Below are 16,870 nucleotides of genomic sequence, written 5' to 3'. Positions count from 1 at the left end.
CTCCCTGCCGCAGGGGGTTAAGTGGCTGCTTTTGAAAGGACAGAGCAAGAGATGATGCGATAAGATAAGGGGCTCTGTTTTCAGAGACACCTCTCAGAAAGAACAGGCTTTCATTGTGATCCAGAGGATAGGAGTCTGAGCCTCGCATCCCTCAGTCCATCCCTCCTCCCCTCGTCCACGCGCTCAGGCCCCCGTGGGATGTGTCTGCCACTGCTGCCATCTGCTGGAGCACCAAGGCTCTGCAGCCTGCCCACCTGAGGATGGCATCGAGGGCGTTTGCAAAAACTCCAAGCCCTGAATTACAGCTCTTGTCCCAGTGGACACAGGGGGTTTCACCCCTGCAATGACTAGTATTTATTGAGCACCTGCTAAGGGCCTAAACTATGCTTAGTACTTCCATGAGCTGTCTCCCTGAATCCATTAACTAGAAGCCCATGTGAGCAGGAATTTTTGTCTCTTTTCTTCATGGTAGTATCTCCAGGGCCTAGGACAGTGCCTTGAACAGAGTAGGGACTTGGTAAATAGGGGTTGCTTGAGAACAGCTGTAAAGATGGAGTCTATCATCACCCCAGTGTTAGGAATGAGGAAGCTGTGGCTCAGAGAGACAAAGGCTCAAAGTGTTGCAGGTAAACCTGTGAGGGAAGCTGGAAAGATTCTGGACACAGGCAGTTTGTGTGTTACCCCCGGTGCTTCCCAAGGCGGCGAAGTCAGACAACACATAGGAATGAACACCTCCGGCCGCTAGGGTCCCTTGGAGCTCAGGAAATTCAGGGCTACAAACCATTAGGGAAATAAACCAAGTCAACAAAATGTTGCAGGGGGGCCCTGGGAGTTCAAGGACAGTGCAGGGCTCTGGCCACGGTAAGAGGCCCCTGACACATGATTTGTACGCTTTAAAAAATTATTATTATTACTAAACTTAGTTTTTTGAGCAGTTTTAGGTTTACAGAACAATTGAGCAGAAAGTACAGAGAGTTCCCACATACTCTCTCACACCCCTACCCCCTCCTCCATTTGCCCCTATTATTAATATCTTGCATTAGTGTGATACAGTTGTTACAATGGATGGGCCGATATTGACAGGTTATTATTAACCTATCCATAGTTTATTGATAAGCCTATCGAAACCTATCAAAAATCCATAGGTTCCATTAAAGCTCTCTTGGTGTCATGTGTTCTAAGACGTGTATCCAACATTATAGAATCATACAGAATAGTTTTACTGTCCTAAAAAATCCTCGATGCTCTATCTACTCATCCCTCCCCCACCTCCCCTGACTCCCTGAACCCCTGGTAATCACTCATCTTTTTTCTGTCTCCATAGTTTTGTCTTTTCCAGAATGTTCTATAGTTGGAATCATAGAGTATGTAGCCTTTTCAGGTTGGCTTCTTTCCTTAGCAGTAAGCATTTAAGGCTCCCCTATGTCTTCTCAACGCTTGAGAGCTCATTTCTTTTGTCACTGAATAATGTTCTGTTGAATGGGTATACCACAATTTGTTTATCCATTCACCTATTGAAGGGCACTTTGGTTGCTTCAGAGTTTTGGCAGTTGTGCATAAAGCTGGTGTAAACATTTGTGTGCATGCTTTTGCGTGGACATAACTTATCAACTTCTTGGGTAAATACCAAGGAATGCAATTGCTAGATCGTGTGGCAAGTTTTGTAAGAAACTACCAAACTTTGCCTTCCAAAGTGGCTGTTCCTGTTTTGTACATTTGAGCATCACTTTCAGTAACAGTCTTGCTGGCCTGGACCCATTTTCTAGGTTGCCGGCTGAGAGAGAACAGGCCTGCGATTCCTCCCTTCCTGTCTGTATCTAGCTCCCTTGCTGAGGGAATGAAAACAGAGAATCTTCCACTTCCCCTGCTGAAAGAATGAAAACAGAGGATCTTTTCTTCCCGCCCAAGGTGTGATGCTGAGGCAACTCTGGTCATTTGAAATCCCCAAGTCACCTCCTTGGGTAGGGGGAATGGGCCCACTGCCCTGGAAGGTCAACCTGTACCTTGTGGTTCAAAATTCTTGGCTTGGGCTTGGGCACATGGGCTGGAGAAAGCAGCCGCTGTTTTGATGTGTGGAGCTGTCAGGTCCTACGTCCTTGAAGCCCTCGTGAAACTGATGCCACTGGGATTAGAACACCCAGCTCCTCTTCACGTCCCACTCTTGTAAAATGTTGACAACTGAGATAGCACCTTAATGTGCATCATTCCCAAATGGAGGGTACTTCACATGTTCTGGAGATACTGGAACCACATATAAGCAAGTTAGGAGTTTATTTCACTTTTCACTTTTATTCGTTTCTCTTTTTAAAAACGTTATGAAAAATTAGATAGGGCCCTTCACAATGATTTTTCAAAACAAACTTTTTAAAGTTAAGCTAACATCAAACTACCACTGGAGAAAAGAGAGAGGGACCTTTTTAGTTGTGTTTTTGACTTTATTTCCCAGAATCCAAAACGCCCTGTTTGGTTGCTTGTATGCATTTTCATCTCCTCTCCCTGCCAAAAACAAGCAAACAAACAAAAATCTACATGTTCCACCAAAAACTTGCAGCAAGTCGTTTCATGGAGGGTTCATTTTTTAAGGCTCATGCTCTTTGGTGACTGTATAGGCAAACTCAAGAGAATCTCATGTGAATGGCTTCAATCTAAGAAGAGGGAGAAAAGCTTTAGTTCTGATGGTAGGAGGAGGGTTTATTTATGTGTCTCAATTTACAAGCCTAAGCACTGCAAATGTAAACTCTTGGAAGGAAAATTTTGTCGTAATTACTTAACTGAATCCAGAAACATCTGTTTTGAGTTACTGGAGCAAGTCCAGTTTGCTCTTCATCTGACGTTTTCAAGCAGGCAGAGGTAACTTCGCGACTCGTACCTTTTCTGGTCCAGCCAAGTATTTCTCAGAGAGTGGGGACGAGGCAAGGTCCAGGATAAACAATGTTGACAAATCCTCCAGATGATTCTTATAGAGACTTAACTTTGAGAATCACTGCCAAGCCAAAACTTACTTTTCTTTTTTAGGTGTTTTTTTTTTTTTTCCTCCTTGTCATCTTTACCTACAAAACTGTACATCTGAATAACTGGCTTCTTCCTATTATGTTTGGTTGGCTCATTGAAAACATTTTAACTCGTTTTTAGAATTTCTTAAAATTTTACTTTTTAAGTGAACACAGTAAAACTGACCCTTTGCATATGTGTACATTTCATTGAACTCTGACCCTTGTATAGATTCGTGTAAACCACAGCTACCATCAGAATACACCCTCGCCTACAACCCTAATCTTCGGCAACCACAAATCTATTATCTACCCCCAAGATTTGGTCTTTCTTGGACGGTCCCATAAGTGGATTCAAACAGTGTATCACCTTTCGTGACTGACTTCTTTCACTCAGCCTAATAATACCTTTGAGATTCGTCCAAGTTGTTGCCTGTATCCACAGTCCATTTCTTATTGCTGAGCATAATTCCATTGTATGGATGGAACCCAGTTTGTTTGTTCACCTGTTGAAAAACATTTGGATGTTTCCAATTTGGGGCATTAAATCCGGTTTTCCGATGATATTGTTTAGTCTTTTATATTCTTTTTTTCTGTCTACTAGTCTACCAACTACTGAGAGAAGAGTGTTGAATTTTCAAGCTGTAATTTTGGATTTATCTGTTTTTAGTTCTCTCAGTTTTTGCTTTGTGTGTTTTTAAAACTCTATGTTAGATGTATACACATTTATCATTGTTATTTCTTCTTGTTGTATTAATCTTTTTACCATATGTAATATTCCTTTTTATCCTTGGTAATTTCCTTTGCTTCGATGTATACTTTATCTGGCATTACTGTAGCCACTCAAGGTTACTTTTCTTTAGTTTTTACATGATATATCTTTTTCATCTTTTTTACTTTAACCAACTTGTATCACTGTATTTAAGATGAGTTTCATATAAGCAGCATACAGTTGGGTCATGTTTTTTAATCCATTCTGATAATCTCTGTCTTTGAAAATTGGTGTGTTTGAATCATGTATATTTTAATGCAGTTTTCGATATGCTTGAATTTAGTCAACCATTTTATTTGCTTTCTGTTTGTTTCCTCTATTTTCATTCCTGTTTCCCCTTTCCTACCTTTTTGGGGGGTTATTTGAACATATTTTTTAGTATTCCCATTTTTATTTACCTATTCTGTTCTTCTGAGATTTTTCAGCTACTTCTCTGTTACTGACTTCTAATTTAACTCCATTGTGGTCTGAGAGCATACTTTGTATGTATGTATTCTGTTTTTGTGTCTAGATCTCTTTATATAGTATTTTTAGCAATTGCTGTAGGGATTACAATTTACATTTATTTCACTTTTCACTTTTAAATATTTGAGCATTTCAGGTTGAATATTGAAGCCTTACCAGTAGATGTACCAGGTTTTTTTGTACATCGACAGTGAAAACTCCAGACAGTGTTACAATTTTTGCTTTCAACCATCAATCGTATTTTTAAAACCTCAGTAGGAGAAGAGTAACCTATTATATATACTTAGAAATTGGCCACTTTGGTTTATCTTTCCTCATACTTGACATTCTGAGTTTCCTTCTGGTATCAATTTCCTCTGCCTGGAGAACATCTTTGGAAATTCTTTTAGAGCAGGTCTGCTGGTAATTCTCTTAATTTTCCTTCACCTGAGAATGTCCTTACTTCAACTCATTCCTGAAGGATATTTTCATTAGACTAGAATTCTGGCTTGACACTGTTTTCTTCCTACACTTTAAGTATATGGTTATACTTCATACCAGACTCTGTGGTTTCTCATGAGAAATCTGCAGTCACTTCAGTTGTTGTCCTCCTGTAAATAATGTGTCGATTGTTCCTAGGTGCTTTCAAGATTTTTTTCTTTTTCTTTAGTTTTCAGCAGTTTTATTATTATGTTATTGGACATGGACTTCTTTCGATTTTTATTATCTGGGGCTTGCTAAGCTTCTTGACTCTTCAGGTTTATGCCTTTTGCCAAATTTGGGAGGTTCTCGAATTGTTATCTCTTCAAATATGTTTTCTGTGCTTTTCTCTACCCCTTCTCAAACTCCAAGATAGGAATGTTAAACCTTCTGGTATTGTCTCCCAGATCTTGAAGGGTCTTTTAATCTTTCTCTTCTGTGTTGCTCAGGTTGTATTCTTCCTATTAATCTATCTTCAAGTTCACTGACTCTTTCCTCTTTCATCTCCGTTCTGCTGATGAGCCCATCCAGTGAGTTTTTCATTTTGGTTATTGTATTTTTCTGTTCTGAAATGTTTATTTGATTCTTTATATCTTCTTTTCCTTTGCTGAGACTTTCTATTTTTCCATTTATGTCAAGAGTCTTCCAGATTTCTTATTGGAGTATTTCTTTAATAGCTGCTTTAAAGCCTTTGTCAGGTAATGGCAATATCTGTGTTATCTCAGCGTTGACATCTTTTCCTATGTGAGCTGAGATTTCCCTGGTTCTTCACGTGTTGAATAATTTTGATTTATATCCTGGACATTTTAAATATTACATGATGAGGCTCTGACTCTTACTGAAATCCTATGGAGAATGTTGATATTTTTGTTTTAGTGGTTAATTAGCCCAAGGGAGGTTCAGTGCTCAATTTCTAGCCAGCTTTCTGTGGTCTGTGGTTTCAGGGTCAGTTCAGTTTTCAAATCCTGTGTGGTGCTGTTTAGATCTGTTCCGGATCTTCACCACCCAAGGCCCTGCCAGGAAGTTGGGCATAGTCTATTCGGTACTCAGTCCTAAGGACTGTGTATGTTGTTTAGAGCCAGCTCCAGGAATGAGTAATTCACAGGTGAGCCCCTGTGGAAAGAAGAGAGGACAAGAGATGAAAGCCAGAGAAACTGGCTTTCCCCAAAGATGGAATGTTTACTCCTTGAGTAACTGAAAGTTTCAGTGTCTTTGTTTTGGCTTGTCTGTACTTTCTCCTTTTTGAAATAACAGTTCTGTTTTAATGTTGTCGTGGGTGTCTGTTGGGCTTCTCTGGGTAATATCCCTTGTCCTTCTAACCCTGAAGTTCCTTCAGGGAACCACTGCTGACGCACTTCCAGGCTGTACAGTGTGCATATTCTGTATGCCCTGACTGTAGTTGTCACTTCAGGAACGAATGCCAAGCCCAAGATTTGGCATGGAAATCTTGGGAAAGAGCATCTCTCTTTCTGCTGATGTTACTACATGAGGGGGGTGTAAATCTGAAGGTGCATCTTCCCATTGCTTTCAAAGAGCTTACTGAATAGTAACAACAGTCAAGAGAAAAGCATAGCTGAACAATGGAGGTAAACAGATTTTTGATAATATTGATACGGGTCCACCACTGCCTGGAGACCTTCCACTTCTTGTAGGACTTCAGTTACACAAACCAGTCAATTTCTATTTTTCTCAAGCCACTCTGTGTTAGTTTTCTGTCCCTTGCAGCCAAAAATGTCCTCACTAATGTATAAATGAACCCTTTGTCTATTATACTTTACTGTGGCCTGAATCTTGAGTTGATTATCTTTAATCAACAGCCATGGCAATTTGTATTGGAGTCATTTGTCAAAACCCATTGGAAGGAATTGTAACTCGCGGGGTGAATTTTATCCGTCTGTACCCTCTTCTTGTTACTGTTTTTGTCAGTAATATCTGTTCTGTGTTTTTAGGGTACCGCTCATTTTGAGTTTTTCCCAGAAGCAGACCCTGGGTAGAGAATTTGAGTACCAATGGCTTATTTCAAAGGTTATCCCAACAGTATTAGCAAGAGATTGGGGGAATAAAAGTGGGAAAAGAAGGGTGAGTTATTGAGAAGTTTTCCATATAGAGCCCCTTGGGCTCATTCCTGCTGAGGTATTCTGGCGGACAAGTGTAGAAAGAGCCCCAGAATTACCCAGCCAAGAAGTGAGGAAGTGGAGGACATTCATCATCCAACTCACATCCATCATTGCTAAGGGCTGTTTCCATGGTTTTAATTCCCCAGCACTTCTGGCCTGTGCTGCTCGGGAGCTGAGAACAAGCCTTTAGGGGAAGTTGTAGGTACCTGTAACAGGACATAGTAGACATGTGCTTGGGAGACCCCAGGAATTCACAGGGACATGGGATGGGCACAGCCAGCATCTGCCACCAGACCTGTGAATATTCTTGTGTTCAATTCCTAGATTTTCACCTTAGCCTCTTCACACAGAGTAAGAAGGTGTATTGATTGCATGTGTATTGATTCATAAGTAATGACTCTTCACAAACACAGTAGCTTTAAAACTTATCAAGCTTTCTCTGTGTTTGGGAAGATGAGACTGAGGTCAAAAGTGTGATGGTTTCTAGGTGATTTCAATCATTCTTTCATTCATTCATTTATTCATTCACACAGCAAATGCTTTGGGGGAATGGAAATCAATAAGCAAAAGTCCCTGTCCTTGGAAAGCCCACAAGCTGATGGCAGGCAGGCAGAAGTGTAATCACTGGTGGATTAAAATTATACTTGCTTTAATAGAGGTGGATATAAATTGTTATTAGCGCACAGGGCTGGAGTCACAAAGATGACAGTACTTGTGTCTTTTTTTTTTTTTTTTTTTTTTTTTTGTGGTACGCGGGCCTCTCACTGTTGTGGCCTCTCCCATTGCGGAGCACAGGCTCCGGATGCGCAGGCTCAGCGGCCATAGCTCACGGGCCTAGCCACTCCAGGGCATGTGGGATCTTCCCGGACCGGGGCACGAACCCGTGTCCCCTGCATCGGCAGGCGGACTCTCAACCACTGCACCACCAAGGAAGCCCAGTACTTGTGTCTTAATAGATGAGAAGGGAGGAAGAAAGGGAGGAAGGGTGTTTATTCTCCTTGCTATTACTGTGTAGCAAATTTCCACAAACTTACAGCATAAAATAGCAACCATTTTATTATGCTTATGATTTTGTGGGTCAGGAATTTGAAAGGGAGCACAGAGGGATCAGCTTGTCTCTACACCATAATGTCTGGAACCCAGCTAGGAAGACTCGAAGGCTGGAGGTAACTCTGTGGGTGGGGTGTGGCATCATCTGAAGGCTCACTCACTTGCTTATCTGGCAGTCAGTTCTGACATTTGCAGAGACTTCAGGGAAATTGCTGACTAGTACATCTACACTTGGCCTCTTCATGTGGCTGCTTGGGCTTCCTCACAGCATGGTGGCTGGGTTCCAGGAACAAGTGCTCCAAGACAACCAGGTAGAAACTGTATTGCCTTTTATGGCCAAGCCTTGGAAGTCACCTTCACGGTGATCACAAGCCTGCCCAGACTCAACAGGAGGAAATTTGAACCCATCTTTCAGTGAGGGGAGTGTCAGAGTCATACTACGAGTAGGAAGGGAGAGATTGTTCCAACCAGTCTTAGAAAATAGCATTGACCAGAGCATTGAAGTGATAAAAATCATTTTGTCCCTCTGGTATTTAGTAATACCTTTCCTGGGCTGCATTATTTTCTGGTAGGTAGCCCTTTAAATTACTTGACTGTCAGATTGACTGATAAAGGTATGGTGAGAGAAATATGTTATTTGATGCACTTGTCACACCTCTTCTGTCCATACAGTCTTTCTCTCTGGCCCACACTTTGAGAATCAATGCCATAGAGCCTGGGCAGAATGGGGGAAGAGGGTGTCAGAATTAGCAGAGCAGATTCTCTTTGGAGGCCAGACAAAGGCAAAGACTGTGAATATTCTTATCTTCATATTAAAGTTGATTATAAATATACATATATATGCTAATTTATTTTCTCAGTGGATCTAATTCTTGGGTGTATTAAAAAAAAAAAAAAACCTTGGATTCACGTAGTGTGTGGCATTATTACCCTCCAAAAGAACATTCTATTTACGCTACTTTTAGAGTAACTATCATAAGACTCAGGGCTGGTTGAGAAAGTCTCTTTTGTCCATTACTTGGATTTTGTCTTTAAAGCTGAAACTTAATACAGATGGTCCCTGACTTACAATGGTTTGACTTAGGATTTTTCAATGTGACCATGGGGTGAAAGTGACGTGCATTTGGTTGAAACCATACTTTGAATTTTGAATTCTGAATTTTGATCTTTCCCTGGGCTAGAGATATGTGGTACAATACTCTCTGGTGTTGCTGGGCAGAGGCGGGGGCCGCAGCTCCCAGTCAGCCACGTGATCAGCAGGGCAAACAACCGATGTACTTACAACCATGCTGTACCCAAGCAGTCATTATGTTTTTCACTTTCAGTACCGTGTTCGATAAACTACATGAGATATTCAACCCTGTATTGTAGAACAGGTTTTGTGTTAGAAGGTGTTGCCCACCTGCAGGCTCGTGTGACCCTTCTGAGCACGTTTAAGGTAGACAAGGCTAAGCTATGGTGTTTGGTAAATTAAGTGTATTAAATGCATCTTCGACTAAGATATTTTCAACTTAGGATGGGTTTATCGAGATGTAATGCCATCATAAGTCAAGGAAGATCTGTTGTTTGCATTTTTAAAGCCATATTTTAAAAATCTTCACAATGGGTATCTCATAATCAGGCTGTGTAGCTCATGGAGACATTTTGGCCCTTAGCTGCATGCAGGAGGTAGGAGGTAGTGTTGCACTGTCGTCTGACAGTTGAGAGATTCAATCCCAAACGTGACACTTACTGTTCTGTGATATGGGGGAGATTTACTCAGCCTCTAGGAGTCTTGGTTTCTTAATCTGTAGATTAGGGATAATGAGACCTAGTTTTTAGTATTGCACCGCTGATAAAATAAGACAGTTAAAGTGCCTGATACCTTTGAGATAATAAATTGAATATTGGGGAATTCTAAGAGAAATTGAATGGCTTGCTCACTAAGTTGTCTCTGGAATGAGATGGCAGGTCAGTAGCCACATAATCAGTCTTTAGATTTTTATGTCCTTTTCCTGCCTGTAAGGGCTGGAAGAAGACATAAAACAGCTGAAACCTTCTTATTACATGTATGTGTGCATGTGTGTGCGTGTGTTGGAATCTTGGCTGTAAAGAGTATTTCCTTTATCAACCTCTTCCTCCCCCGTCACCTCCATTCCCCTCTCTGTTTCCGTTTCATGAGACTGGAAGCTTCACAGACATTTCCCGATTATTTCTCAGTGACCTACATTAATTGAAGAGAAAGCAAAGCCTCGTAGCGGAAAGGCAGCTCAAGTCCAAAGCCCCTACTTGGTGCAGCCTTCCAGCTCCGGAGTAGCCTCACTGCCCTTTCCTTGCAACCTGATTTGGAGCCAGGTCTGTGGTGTCACTCCAGGGCCGGCGATGGAGTTGTCATGAAGGGCAGAGCCATCATCAGCCCTGCCTTGTAATTAAAGACCTCGAGCACCTGGAGGAGGTCCTCCACCTGGTCCTCCACCATCCCCCCCAACCATGTTGCCATGAGGCACCAGGTTTACTGGGTGCCCCTGGAAATGGCGAGAGAATCACAGTATCACCTGATATTCTTCTTGCTTGCTTTCTTTCTTTTTTTTTTTTTTTTTTTTTTTTTTTTTTGCGGTACGCGGGCCTCTCACTGTTGTGGCCTCTCCCGCTGCAGAGCACAGGCTCCGGACGCGCAGGCTTAGCGGCCATGGCTCACAGGCCTAGCTGCTCCACGGCACGTGGGATCCTCCCAGACCAGGGCACGAACCCGCGTCCCCTGCATCAGCAGGCGGATTCTCAACCACTGTGCCACCAGGGAAGCCCCCCCTTTTTTTAAAGTTAGAAAGCCACAAAGCCACAGTGAAATCACTAAAAATGTCAACCCAGAACTACCCGTTTCGTTTGGCCCTTGTGTAGATGTGTGGTGTTTTTTATCTTAATTATTATATTGATGCCACTCCACCTTTCTCATTAAATCCCTTTCCTCATTATCCTGGTTTGCCATGATTATTGTCTGAGTTGAAATGGATTTCACGACGGCTCTGAAAAACCAGAGTTGGCTAAATTTAGCTTTAATTAGGCAGCGTCGTAGCCCCGTGATTATTTCCTCATTTCGTTTGGATTCCACTCACTGGAATGCTAAGCGAGGGTCTCGCACAGTGTTCGTGCCCTCCTCACAGAATTCTCTGCCATGTTTCTTGCGATCAGGGTGATTGTTTTGTACCACAGTTGGTTTCTGCAGAGAGAACTTTAATCCTCTTGTATAACTCAGGGTTGACTGGGGTTAGTCAGGCTATGCTCCACAGCTGGCAAGTACTGGGAGGAAAACCCCCAACACAATGTGAGGGCATCTCCACCTGGTACCGAAGGTTGAGGGTCAAATGGGATGGTGGGGCTGCTCAGTGGTTAGAACAGCAAGCAGTCTCTGCGACACTTAAGGAGAAAAGGGAGGAGGGCAGTGTTGCTGGAGTCCAGGGCCATGTGGTGTGAGCTAGAGATATGGTGGGTCTGCGCTGCAGGAGCTGGGACCATAAAAGGAGGGGCCCCAGAGAGACGCAGCCACTGTCCTTGACACCCCCTGAAGCAGAGTGAGAGAAGGATAAATACCTTGCCCTCTTCTACTTCCTGTCCTTTAATCTTCCATCAGTGCCTCCAATTGGCAGAGTCTACCTGGGAACCAGCAGGCAAAGACATCAAGGAGATGGCATTCTCTGCGATGCAGAGCAGAAATCTGAGAGCCAGTAGGCAAAGGACGGGTCCAGGAACCATCTCTCCCATAGGATTTGGGTGGAGCTGACCTTGACCTTTGGCTCCAAGGGTGGGCATTTGACTTAGTCCTGGCCAATGAGTGTTTTCTACCCTGTGGACTATACTGATTAGTTCAACAATAAGAATGTGACCCAAGTTAATCCAATGAGAGTGACCCCTGGACATTTTAGGAAACGGGAGACTTCTTTCTGGTAGAGTTGCCAGGCTTACAGAATATAAACGTGGAGTTGCTAATGATTCACTTGTTACCATAGAGAAAATAATGGCTTGGAATGAAGCCAGGGTAAAGGAAAGCAGAACAATGAGAATGGAAAACCATGTTTGAAGACCTGGATGCAGCCATCACTGTACCTAGATCTCTCAGTTATGTGAGCCAGTAATGTCCTCCCCTTGTGTGTGTGTGTGTGTGTGTATGTGTGTGTGTGTGTGTGTGTATTTCTGTCACTTGCAACCAAATGACTTCTAACACACAACAAGCCTCAGAGAGAACTGGGCTACTAAGACACAACAGTAAGAACTTGTGACCAGTGACTGAGAGGGCACTCTGTCAGAGGGAGGCCAGTCATGAGGTGGACACCTTTATATGAGTCAGAATCTCAGAGATCAATAGAAAGGCCCCCCATCTGGGTTGGACTAGAGGTATCGGTGATCCCTCTGGTCCCTGCTTACCCGAAAGGAATTCTGGACACTCTACTTCTTATGTGGATCTAGCTCTAATCAATTTCTTACCAATTCCTCAGCTTCATTTTTGCTCTCCTTTAGCTCTAGGCTGCCACACTTGCTATTCCTTCAATGTTGAGAAATATTTCTTACTCTCATGATTAAAAATTATTCTCCTTACGAAGCCTTCTTATGTGTCAGTTACTCTGCTGGGGAACTTTATATATATCCTACTTAATCTTTACCTCTGAGGACAGTTACTTACGAGGTAAGAATTATTATTCCTATTCCCATTTTTAAAATGTGGAAACTGAGGCTGAGGTGGGTTCATGGACTTGCCTAGGATTTGAACCCTAGGCCATCATATCCTAGATCCCACCATTCTAACCATTGTGACATGGAGCCTCCCTCTTCCCTGAAGGTCTTTATTCATCCTTCGGGTCTCAGCTCAGATCTACCCCCAAATGAGGTTCAGTCCCCCTGTGGTGCACTTGCCGAGCTGTGTGTAGTCTCCCCAAATAGTCGTCAACATACTGCGCTGCAGTCACTGGTTTAACTATCTGTGTTGCCCACCAGACTGGGGGCCCTCAAAATGTGTAGGTTGTATCTGCCTTGGGGTCCATGCTCTCCTCCATGTCCAGACCCTTTTTTTTTTTTTTTTTTTGCAGTACTTGGGCCTCTCACTGTTGTGACCTCTCCTGTTGCAGAGCACAGGCTCCGGACGTGCAGGCTCAGCGGCCATGGCTCACGGGCCCAGCCGCTCCACGGCATGTGGGATCTTCCTGGACTGGGGCATGAACCCGTATCCCCTGCATCGGCAGGCGGACTCTCAACCACTGCACCACCAGGGAAGCCCCAGACCCTTTTTTAAATAAAAAAAAGAATGAATTTTGAACCATCAGTGGTTGGTTTTAAGGGATCCTGCCTTTCATTCAGGATTAACCTGAAAATAGAGTGAGAAGTGACTGTTTTCACTTAAGAATCAAGGAGCTGGACTATAAGGAGCCAAGGACTGCTTCAGATACAGCTTGATCCAGCCCCAGAGTCTGAGAGATTCCAAGCCCCATAGTCAGGTAAGGAGGGGCTGTTAGGCAAGTGGAGTCTTGCCACACCTCCATGTCGTATCATAAGCATCCGCCCTGCTTACCCCACAACCAAGATTCCCCCTTGATTTCTCCAGCAGGCTGTGAGGTTTCAGAAGCAAGAATTCTGTATCTCAGCTCTCTTTCCTGGCCCTCAACCTGGTGCCTCGTACTCTGTGGGCCCCTCCTGGATGCTGCTTGGCTAGTCATTGGTGGAATGCTTCCTCCCAAGACCACCTTCATTGCTCTCCTGGGCTGAAGTATGATGGAGTAGGTCCACACTAAGTCTTGAGTGGTTGCTCCCTGCAGCCTTACTATATACTACCTCCAAACTAAGATGAGGTGGAAGGTGGCAGTGACCTTGGGATTTCAGACAAGTGCCGTAGAAGACCAGGGGGGGGGACTACTTTCAGCCATGGGACTGCTGACCACTTCTGTAAAGTGGAATCCATGTGGGTCTCCATGTAGGTCTCTCTAATACCTTACCCTGGGTGGAAACTGGATTCATTGCCACCTAAGGTGCTCATGAACCCCAGCAGGAAATCACGAAGTTTTTGGAATTAACTTTGCATTTGTATAAGATGGTCCATATGTGGCAGTCACAGGCTTTGGGGCTTTGCCGCTTTGCCTTGCCTGACACCAAGCATCTGTGTGGCTGCGTGTTCCATATGGAATGGAGTCCTAAGAGCTGGCAGAGGCAGAGGTTAAACTTTTTTTTTTTTTTAAGTTAAAAACTGTCAGTTTGGGACTTCCCTGGTGGCGCAATGGTTAGGAATCCGCCTGCCAATGCAGGGGACACGGGTTCGAGCCCTGGTCCGGGAAGTTACCACGTGCCGCAGAGCAACTAGGCCCGTGCACCACAACTACTGAGCCTGCGCTCTAGAGCCTGCAGGCCACAGCTACTGAGCCCGCGTGCCACACCTACTGAATCCCATGTGCCTAGAGCCTGTGCTCTGCAACAAGAGAAGCCACCATGATGAGAAACCCACGCACTGCAATGAAGAGTAGCTCCCACTCGCCACAACTAGAGAAAGCCTGAGCACGGCAACCGAAGAGCCAATGCAGCCAAAAATAAGTAAATAAATAATAAACTTATTAAAAAAAATTTCACTTTTAAGATTTCAAAATGTTTGTTCTCTAGGGTAGAGATTATCTTGGGAGCAAAGTCAGCCTTTGTTATAGGAGATCCCCTCTGGTGGGCAGTGCTAGTTGAGACTTGTGAGTCAATATCTAAATCTGGGAAGCCACCCAAAGGCAGACATTGCAGCCGGTCTTTGTTCTGTTTAGTCCTATAAAGTGAGAGTGTGTCAGAACGGGGTGAGAAAATTTCTTTCTCTGAAAGCTAGACAGAAGCTATCCTACGTCTGAAAAATTTATCAGAGCTATTTACGTGTTTCTTATAGAGATGGTGAGTATTGGCCAAGGCAGATTTCCTTCACATCAGGTTAGAAGGAAAGACTAGCTCGGGCGTGGTAGAGAGCTCCCTACTGAGGGATGGCTTCACACACAGAGTGAGCAGCCCCAGCTGGGGAACTGGGGCTGGTTCACTGTGGTGCTCGGGCCCTGGCCATTTGGGTGGAACCACACTGTATGTTGGGTGAGGTAGTGAGGTGCCGGGCTTCCCTTTAAGCAAATGGATGTTACCACTGTTGGTCACCCTTGGGACCTCACAGGTACCCCGGGAACTCTACTCAGCTAGGGAAAACTTTTCTCCCCCTTCAGGGAGACATTGATTCCTTGGTGGGGGGCTTCAGTTGATCCCTGACTTATAGATGGTCTCCTGGGAAGCATTTAAGATAAGTTCTTAACCACTTAACTCATCCTCAGAATGAGTTCAGGACTACAGACACTGGAAGTAACTACTCTTGGGGCAGATGTGAGTTCTCCTCTGTGGAGTATTTCTGTAATTCCCAAATTTTCAGTGAATTCTTATTAAAAGAGAAAAAATTAGAAGTTACAAAGGTAAATGGCCTCATCCAGGTTTATATCCTTTCATTTCCTAGCTGTGTACTTGTCAGCTTACTTAACCTCTCTAAGCCTGTGATTCCTTATTTGTAAAATGGGTAAAAATTGTACCTAACCCATAGTATTATTGCGTACTGGCTGAAAATGTATAGAAGTAAATTAGAATCTTACTGCTGTTTTGGTGTCTCCATGACTAATTTCCCATAGGCAGGCTGGCTATAAACTAAAGAGAATTATCATTATCAAAGCAACATATTTATACTTTGTTTTAAAATGCCTTTCCCCAGAGAAGTTCCAATTAGATGTTGATGGGATAGAATATTTTCATTTTTTTCCCTTTTTCTTTCTTTAGCAAGGATGTAGAAAAGCATTAGTGCCTGGTAATGAGATGATTGTGACAAAGGTGCTGTGAAGGAATGGGGTGAAAATGAATCTATAACAATAACATCACTTTGGTTAAACTTACTTATTATTAAGCATGTTTAAAAAGAAAAATGGGTAGTAATTGAATTCAATTTATAACACTTTAATGGAATCATTTTAATGAAATGGTAAAGAGTGCATATTTTGGGGTTTTTTTTTTTTTTTTTTTTCTTTTTTTGCGGTACGCCGGGCCTCTCACTGTTGTGGCCTCTCCCGTTGCGGAACACAGGCTCCGGATGCGCAGGCCCAGCGGCCATGGCTCACGGGCCCAGCCGCTCCGCGGCATATGGGATCCTCCCAGACCGGGGCACGAACCCGTATCCCCTGCATCGGCAGGCGGACTCTTAACCACTGCGCCACCAGGGAGGCCCAAGAGTGCATATTTTGAAACATGCTGTTCATATTTGTCTGGGAGGGGAAATTTCATTGCGTCGGGAGCGAGAGAAAGATGAACAGAATTCCCCCTCAACCAACAAGGCATTTTCCTGGAAATCTGGTTTTCCTTATCCCATAGGTTCAATCGTTCAGCTACTCTGCTAATTATTTCAACTGGCAGTTTTCAAAGAAATTAACATGAATAATTCTGAAAGTGAAATTGAGCATTCGATTATAAAATCTGGTGTGAAGTCATTATGGTGCACCATTGGGAGAATATCAGCACAGCTTCTAACTTCATGAGCCGTTAACAAAGCGTGGATTCTAAATACACAGACATATTTCTTTTCTTCTCTTTTCTTTTCTTTTCTTTTTTTTTTTTTTTGCGGTACGTGGGCCTCTCACTGTTGTGGCCTCTCCCATTGCGGAGCACAGGCTCCGGACGCGCAGGCTCAGCGGCCACGGCTCACGGGCCCAGCCGCTCCGCGACACGCGGGATCCTCCCAGACCGGGGCACGAACCCGCGCCCCCTGCATCAGCAGGCGGACCCCCAACCACCACGCCACCAGGGAAGCCCCACAGACATATTTCTTGACTAATCATAATGTTACAGGTGATCTTCTGGCTGCTTTCGATTAAGTGCCTATACTTTTAATTATATGTAAATCGCCAAGAGTTTTAAAAAAGCCATTTGGAGCTTGGATTCTAGACTCAAACGGCTAAGGTTGAAATTCCAGCACTACCACTCACTAGCTCTCTGACCAGCTTACTTAGGCTCATCGA

Source organism: Mesoplodon densirostris, chromosome 10 (genome assembly GCF_025265405.1).
Source record: "Mesoplodon densirostris isolate mMesDen1 chromosome 10, mMesDen1 primary haplotype, whole genome shotgun sequence".
NCBI lineage: Eukaryota > Metazoa > Chordata > Mammalia > Artiodactyla > Ziphiidae > Mesoplodon > Mesoplodon densirostris.
The sequence above is the reverse complement of the archived record's forward strand: the minus strand, read 5'-3'. Positions refer to the sequence as shown.